This window comes from Magnolia sinica, chromosome 3, assembly GCF_029962835.1.
Source record: "Magnolia sinica isolate HGM2019 chromosome 3, MsV1, whole genome shotgun sequence".
Taxonomy (NCBI): Eukaryota; Viridiplantae; Streptophyta; class Magnoliopsida; order Magnoliales; family Magnoliaceae; genus Magnolia; species Magnolia sinica.
This window is the reverse complement of record NC_080575.1, coordinates 80,665,721-80,674,830: the sequence shown is the minus strand read 5'-3', so window position 1 is coordinate 80,674,830 and position 9,110 is coordinate 80,665,721. Positions and strand designations below refer to the sequence as shown.

Sequence of the window (9,110 nt, the reverse complement as noted above, 5' to 3'; positions counted from 1 at the left end):
TCGCGTGAGAGTGAATGGCCCAATTCACTTAAGTTTCATTTCATTTTCTAAAGATATTCGCGTTTTTCACGCACTTCACTCTGCACTCAAATTGGACGTTTCTGGACACCATATGTGCTTCATTCCTGCGATGGTTCCAGTAGGACAGACATAGTCCTATAGTTTCACAGTCATAAGACCCTGACATGTGGTCTAGGTTCGATATAGAGTTTCAATGCACTCTCGAGAGTGACAGGCTCTTGGGATTTCTCCTAGGTCTTTAAGTAATGTTAAACCTGCGGTATTAATAGTTTTAGGCCCTCTCATTTGTGGAAATAGTGGCCCGAGCTTAATCCATTGATTATTTAGTTTAGTACTTAACTAATTTTCACATAAATTATTCGACAGGATGTGGTCCTTGGGCAGTCCTACCTGAGGTAGTACTCGGGTCCTTGTACGGATTTTTCCAAGACGTTACACACTCTTTTTAGTTTTACCTTTTTATTTCGATTATTTTGGGTCTTCTAAGAGGCTCGACAGTTCATCCCAACTCAGCTACACATGCTTTTGACTGAGATTTGACAAGTAGGGATAGCCCAACAATTTCTCCACATATTATGCACATGTTTCACTTGGAGAAGGTTTGCCATGTTAGTATTTTTAGAGTCTTTTACAGGAACTATGCATGTTTAGAACTGCTCCTAGATTAATCCTAATAAAGGATAGTTAGCTTCTATACTCTTTGTACTAAGATTATAGATAAATGAATTTTGGCTCAATGGATTGAGGTGATTTGTTAGACAATTAGCTGACCAAAGTCAATCTACAGCAGGTGATTTGGATGTAGTATGACCATGAGCTATGCAGGTTCATTAAAATTGTGGTTTTAAGTGTGGTGGATCATTTTCAAATACAATGAAAGTGCAGGGTCAAAGATTTAGCCAATACCTTCAAACTGTGGCTTTTAGATCAAGGGATTGAGGGTGCTTTGCTATACATTATCTACACTGGGCTCTAAACATGATTCATCTATCATTTAGAGCATTCTTTTTCATCTTAGACTGGATACAAATTGTACATGCTAAGTTCCAGCCAAATTGATTGGAAACCCATATTCCAGGACAATACAAACCTGTTTTGAATTATCCTTAGACTTAGTAATATTGAGCATGGGTTTGTTCTGTTGTGGTAAGTAGTTTCTCTTTGTTCTTTGAGAATGTCATGGGCAACCATTTTTTCTTATGTATTTCTTATTTTATTTTTTACTTGCTCTTCAATTTTTTCTATGCTCATTTTTTCTAAGAAAATGCAGAAGTTAATATTTTAGGCTATAAGATATTTGTTGGTCGTATTGGCTGGGAAGCCATGTTTTTTTAATATTGCCATTTTTGAAATATTTTATGTGATTTGGAACCTTGAAGTATCATCTTGATTTATTGATTTGCAATTAATATATTTCCAATTCTACAACACTAATTTTTTATTAGATTTTTTTATAATTTGTACGATCTTCCCATAATTCTTTTAACTTTTGCGGTTGTTTTATTTTTATTTTTTTTTTTTTGAAATTTCTAATTGAATGTGTTCACAGTTACAAAAGTGTCAACTCTTTCTTGCCTGTTATGGTGCTTGTTGCTCCTTGCGAGGAGAAATGAATTGTGGATATGGCCCAAGTACTTTCAGGCTCTTGTAAATGGAAGCAGCTGCTCTTAAGGCATCTTCTTCTAAGAGGAAATCCTAGGATGGAGATGAAGATGGTTCAAAGAAGAGAAAACCAAAGAAGAAAAAGGATCCTAATGCACTAAAGAAAGCTGTCTGCTTTCATGTTCTTCTCACAAGCCAAAAGAGATGTAAGTTGTTTTTGGTATGTCATGCTGGTTTTTGCTTCTTGTTGCCTTTAAAAGTTTTTGGTACGCCATGCATGTGCTTTTCTATTGTGTAGACTTGCCTTCTCAAATAGGTTGGTTTGTTCAACGCACACATCCATTTTTAGATATACTCATTTCTCTAAAGCCTTGAAAGAACCAATTTATTTGAGAAGGCAAGTTTATACAATATAGAAGGCAAGAAATATATCATCCAAATTCAATGGATGATATATTATATATTTCAAAAAAATTTTAAAAAAAATTATAAGAATTGCGGACGGCTAAAAATCATCGAAAACACCAACGGTTTTGGTTGTCGCTCTTACCATCAGAAACGCCGAAGGTTTTAGACCGTCAAAAATGCCGATGGTTTTGGCTGTTGCCCTTACCGTTGGCAACACCGACGGATTCTAGCCGTCAAAAACGCTGACGGTTTTAATCTGTCGGCGAGCGACGCCGACGGACCTTGCGATGGCTAAAATCCATCGGGGAAGGTCATTGCCGATGGTTTTTAACCGTCAGCGTTGCCCTATTTTCTGGTAATGTACCAATGGCTACGGTCGTGCTGCGGACTTTAACCGTAGCTATAGGCCTTGCTATAGCTTTTATCCATAGCCTTTGCCCAGTTTTCTGGTAGTGTTTTGCATGAATTTTTGAACCGTATTCTCTCAAAGCCTCTTTTGATTTAAGAATTGCTTAAGGGCCTCCTGTGGGTTAGCCGTTTTTCCATTCCTCTAACTGAAATTTAGATGGTTCCTCCAGCTAGAGTTATATGTATTCGAAATGGGTACTCTGAAAGGTCTTTGGTAATTGTTCGCAGCATTTGATTGCTCGATCAATATATATTAAAAAGCATGAATAGAAGGACAATTTTCAATTGTGTGTATGTTGCAAGCACAAATACCACAAACAACTTCCACAGCCTTATTGGGTTTGATAGGTTCTGCCTTCTTGAGTTCTATGGCCTCGACTTTACTTGTGAGATTGGTCACTCTTGTATTTATGTCATCTTCTTCCTTCAAAATGTAAATTCCAGTAGCCTTAGAAGTGGTGGGTCTTGGGGAGGTATCCCATGATTGCTCGTTTTCAGCAAGTTTATGAAAATAATCTTATGCATCATCGACTTCCTTGTTCATGAATTCCCCATACACATCATCTCCAAAAATTGGTGCATGGGTGAAGTCAATCCATCATAGAAAAAGCTTGTTACCCGCCACATTTCATAGCCATGTTGTGGACATGAATTTATGAGATCCTTATATCACTCCCAATATTGGAAGAAGGTCTCACCCTCTTTTTATGAAAAATTCATAATTGTTTTCCTTAAGGTATTTGTTTTATGGTACGGAAGGAACTTTTTAAGGAATTCCCTTGTCATCTCAGCTCATGTGCCAATGGCCCATGGTCTTAAGGAATGCAACCACAACTTAGCCTTTTCTTTCAAGGAGAAAGGGAATAACTTCAGTCTTCTTGTGTCCTCGGACACGTTTGAAAAGTGCAATGTGGCTATTATCTCATCAAACTCTTTCATGTGCAAGTATGGACTTTCAGATTCTAGTCCATGAAACTTAAGGAGTTGAATAACTCCCAGTTTAACATCCATAGTTCCTGCATTCAATGGGAATATCATGCAGGAAGGTGTACTCACCCCCTCTAGTTGTAAATAATCTCATAGAGTATGAGGCGGGGGTGCATGATGTACCTCATTCTCATCCTGGACTTCCTCAACTAGGTGTTGAGGTTGATTTGCAGCCATAACTTTTAATGACTTAAAAGATCTCAAGTGATGTCTAATCAGGTGATGGATAGACAACCCTTCAACTAATCCTCCTTCAGTAAAGAGAAGAAGAGTGTTATCACGAACCCACTTGGGCATGAAACACTCACAACCCTCAAATTCCAAACAACTAAAACCTAAGAAAAAAAGAAAACTAATAATTATAGCAAATAAGAAAGAGTTGGAGAGAAGTTACCGGATCGGAGTTGCTATGTTAGGATTCTATGAAACAGAAAACAAAGTTAATTCTAAAAATAAATTTAGCAAATTCTAACCTAGGAACAAAAACTTAACCTTAATACTAAAATAATTTCAATACTAATTAATCTCGAAAAAAAGTAGCTAAAGTCCACAGCAACGGTGCCAAAAACTTGTTCACAACTCCAAGTGTAGGGTCGCAATTTAGTAATAACTCGGTAAGACCGAGGTCAAATCCATAGGGACTATACTTGTACATATTCTGAAAGTAAGAAAAACTAGAACTAGAATCGAAACTAAAACTAAAATCTGAAATAGTTGAGAATAATTATGAAAGAATTATCAATTAAAAGAGGAACTAGAGCGCCAAGGATTCACTTGTAGCTATTAAGATACTACCTTACTTGATTCAATAAACACAATTGGAATCGGATTCCTATCCTATTCAGTTTAGAAGATAAAATAATTGAAGCACGATCTGAACTTCCCATTGGAATAGTTCACACATGAAGAACCATTGTTAAGATGACTGGAAGGGAATTCAACCATCCACCATGCCCAGGAGATGATGGTGAATCACGAATTTTACCAATCTCAACAATATCAAAATAGACAAGAAGATATTCAAAGCTATATCAGCATCTATTGTAATTTAAGTCACAATAAATCATAGAAAACTAAAAATATATCTTAATTCAAACTAGAAATCAATGAAGTTCAACATAAACATGAATCAAAGATAAACATCCCAACAAACTACAAGCTTCACCTCTTAGCCCTAGTTAAGAGGTTTAATTAACCATTAGCATGATTAAAACGAAATCTCTTAGACAAAACCTTAAAAATAAATTAAGGAAGAAGAAAAACTCTTGGGAGGCTGCTCCACCCTTTTGCTCTGCTCCAGGGACCCTAATTCGTGTTTAGAACTCCTTAGAGAACCCAAATATATAGGCTTTATTTGGCCGACTTTGAAAACCGCCTGAAATTTACGCACTCTACGTAATGCTTTTGATGTCATTGAACAAACTTCGATTCCATCGAAGGAGGAATCCCAGTTTGAATCAGATTTGAAAGTCACGTCCTTTCACATTGCGTAAGTTGTCGATGTCATCAAGCGTCCCTTCGATGCCATCGAATAGATCTTCGATTCCATCGAACATGTCTTCAAGCCATCGGAAAAGTGACCCAACTGTTCTGGCAAGTTGCTCCAGTATTCTTCAAAAATCTCGATCCCATCGAATAGTCTTCAATGCCATCGAACTGAGTTTCGATGAATCAAACATGTGGTCGATGCCATCAAGAAATGTACCCAACTAGTTCAACAACTAAACTTGATTTTTATATAAGTTTTGATGCAATCGATCAGGTCTTGATGCCATCGAACACTTACTTCGATGCCATCGAAGGATATTCGATGTTATCGACAGTGAAGCTTTAGATTTCTGGATTTCTATACTTTGATCTGTTGACTTTCTTCATTCTTCACTTGGTTTTCTTAAATGTAGGGACTTGAAATCTTCAATGTGGTCTCCTAAGATCCATCCCTTGCTTTGGTGATCTTCAAACGTTAATTCAATATTTTTAATACTCTTTTCATTCTAAGCTCTCATATTCATCTCGCAAGATAAACATGCATAAAATATACCTATTAAGCATTATCATATTAATAAAACTAAGATATAAACAGGAAAAAATACACAATATTTGACCAACATCACATGTCCAACCTATAGTCTGAAAACGGAGGCCCTAATGGTACCATTTAAGGATGGGAAGTCACACCTAGGAACATCTTCTGATCCCATCTAATTTAAGGGACACTTTGTCCTCAAGTGTCTGGTGTTCATATACGATGAATGGTATTTTCATTCATTAATTCAATCACGTATTTGTTTTTCGAAATATACACATTTTTCAAATATCACATTAATATATAGAAGCTTTTAAAACATAACATTAAACAGAACAATTACCAAGTTAGGACATGCATGCGGATGTTTCTATCCATGTTACAACTAATTACCCACAGTGCAATATTCACGTGTGAATAATGCTTTTTCTTTACATTCAGCCAGTGCCTCCTGAGTTTATTTAGACTACGCACTCTCTTAATCTAGCGGGTTTTCCTTTTTGCCATTGTTAAACCCAAAAGTTAACGGAAAAAGAAAGTGAAATTACGAAATCACTAAATCCTATACACTATCACTAAATTAGGACCGCTGATCTAAATTAATGATGCGATTTTCATTTTTGGCATTTAATTATCCGATCAAGGGTTAAACCGTTTTGGTTTTAATAATCGCAAGCCCAACTATTTAATCATGAGTTAGATTATATATATGGGGTGAGGCCTATTCACTATATGTATACATGTAGTGGGGCCCACTAAGAGAATATAGGATACGTGGGGCCCAGCTACACACATGTAAGGTTGACCCTACTGTCCATAAGACTAGTTAGTTTTATTTTTTTAAGGGATCTATTCCCTTCCATGCAGTCCATATATGACACATGTAGCCCTTTAACCATGATACCTTTAAAGGTCCATTACACATGTTAAAATCTCCCAATATGTTATTGGGTTTACAAAACACTTGGACACTTGTGATGGGACCCACTTAGAGAATATGATTACCACATGTGGGCCCACTAACACATTCTATACATTAACATGGTCAACCGTTCATGTTTTCTAAGCATAGCCCATATCTTGCACATATGGAATCTGACGCAGGGGAGGACGTGAGGTCGAGCACCGTCTTCCTCAAGAGGATAACTATTCCGAATCCACGGAACTTCTCTGGACTCCTCACGAGACTTCTCGAATCCACGAGGAAAGAGAGCAGAAAATAGAAATAAATTCTAATAAAATCGAAATTGATTGATGAATGAATAAAAACGAGTTCACAACCCTTTAAATAGGGGTGCCAAGCAATGGGAAAGAAATTAGAATCAAACTACAACTCAAACTCCTAGAATCCATGACTTACTATAAATAGTAAACTTACTATTTATAGACGGTCGTGATGTCTACTAGTACGCAAGGTTTTCGGCCAAAAATAGTAAGTGTCCTATTTGGCTTCACCAAACCGTTCTCCTAATTTTTCTAAATTCTTTTCACGTTGAACGCAACTCCTAAAGCCCGACGGATGAAGAGTTATAATCAAACTAAAACTTACTATTTATAGTAAAAACGAAATTAAAATAGGGAAACGACGGTCAATCAAGGGGTTTTTCGCAATTCCAGGCTGCGCAACCTGGCGTAGCGGGGTTGGTTGGCTAAAGTAGCTCGTTCTACCCCAAAATCATATATTTTACGTCAGATAACTCATTCTGGATTGCGAGATATGTCTGATTTAAGGTCCGATGGTCTAGATCACTTCTGTTGTCGATTGGGCCTTTTCTGATCCATCTTGGCCTTGTAACTGTCTGTGACCTGCTCTACATCAGTTTCCTCCACTTCAAAAGAACTCGTCCTCGAGTTCTCGTCATGCTTTGGTTCATGATACTCGGTCAGATCCGCGACGTTGAAAGTCCGTGAGATTGCCATGTCATCTGGAAGATCAACAACATAAGCATTGTCATTGATCTTTCGGATGATTGGTACCGGTCCAATCTTTTTATTCTTCAACTTGTTGTACGTTCCGGTCGGAAATCGTTCTTTGCGCAGATGGACCATTACTTGATCACCCACCTCGAACACTTTTTGTCGCCGATGCTTGTCGGCTTGCTCCTTGTATTTTTCGTTCGAGGCATGTAGCTTGGTTTGTACTTCCGCATGAATGCCCATGATCTTGTCAGCCATATGTTCCGCTGCAATGCTCATGCCTGGGAGCTTGGGTAGAGGGACCAAGTCTAGTGTGTGGCGAGGGACTCGTCCATAAATAACCTGGAACGGGGATTTTCCTGTCGAGCGGTTCACCATGTTGTTGAATGCAAACTCCGCTTGAGACAAAGCCAAATCCCACTGCTTCGGTTTTTCTCCTGAAATACATCGAAGGAGGTTTCCCAACGTGCGATTCACGACCTCAGTTTGACCGTCAGTCTGTGGGTGGTAGGCGCTGCTGAACTGAAGTCGTGTATCGAATCGAGTCCACAAAGTCCGCCAAAAGTGGCTTATGAACTTCGTGTCACGGTCAGAAGTAATAGTCTTGGGAACCCCGTGTAGCCGCACAATTTCTCTGAAGAATAGATTTGCCACGTGTGTTGCATCGAGAGTCTTCTTGCATGGAATAAAGTGCGCCATCTTGGAGAAACGATCTACTACCACGAACACCGAATCCATGCCGCGTTGTGTTCGTGGGAGACCAAGCACGAAGTCCATAGATAAATCCTCCCAAGGGCCGTCAGGCACGGGTAACGGAGTGTAAAGGCCCGTATTATGAGATTGCCCCTTAGAGGTCTGACAAATATAACAACGTTGGACTGCCTTTCCCACATCACGTACCAATTGCGGCCAGTAATACCGTTCTTCCACAAGAGCTCGCGTCTTGTCTCGCCCAAGGTGTCCACTGAGGCCACCTCCATGTAGCTCTTGGATAATCTGTTCCCTTAGCGAACTGTTTGGGATGCACAATCGATTTCCCTTGAAAAGGAACCCGTCTTGCATATGTAAGTCGCCGGGGTGACCTTCTTGGCATCTAACCCATGCGTCCTTGAAGTCGTCGTCATCGGCATATATGTCTTTAAGGCGCTCGAACCCGACAACCTCATTGCTCATAGTGACTAACAAAGTTGCACGGCGACTCAATGCATCAGCTACTTTGTTCTGTTGCCCTGACTTATGTTTTAGTACGAATGTAAATTCCTGCAAAAACGAGATCCATCTAGCATGCACACGGTTAATGTTAGCTTGACTATTAATGAATTTGAGAGCTTGATGGTCCGTGTAAAGTATGAATTCCCTTTGAATCAAATAATGTCGCCAGTGCCGCAGTGCCTGGACCACCGCGTATAACTCGATCTCATATGTAGACCACTTCTTACGTGCATCGCTAAGTTTCTCGCTGTAGAAGGCTACCGGCCTACCTTCTTGAGACAAAACTGCCCCAATCCCGACATATGAGGCATCACATTCGACTTCAAATAGTTTGTCGAAGTTGGGAAGTACAAGAACCGGGGTCGTGGATAATCTGCGCTTGATTTCGGCAAAGCTCCTGTCGGCTTCGTCAGTCCACTGAAACTGCCCTTTCTTCATGCAATCTGTGATTGGTGACACAATGGTACTGAAAATTTTCACGAACCGACGATAGAATGTCGCTAGTCCATGAAAACTTCGCACTTCGTGA

The 9,110-nt window shown here is 39.1% G+C and overlaps 1 non-coding gene across 1 annotated transcript; it reads left to right on the top strand.

Moving 5' to 3' along the window:
• The first annotated feature begins 3,070 nt into the window (after window positions 1–3,070).
• On the top strand, window positions 3,071–3,178 carry LOC131241721 (small nucleolar RNA R71). The gene has a single exon (XR_009169279.1). It is a non-coding gene; the product is annotated as a small nucleolar RNA R71 (small nucleolar RNA).
• The last annotated feature ends 5,932 nt before the right edge of the window (window positions 3,179–9,110 follow it).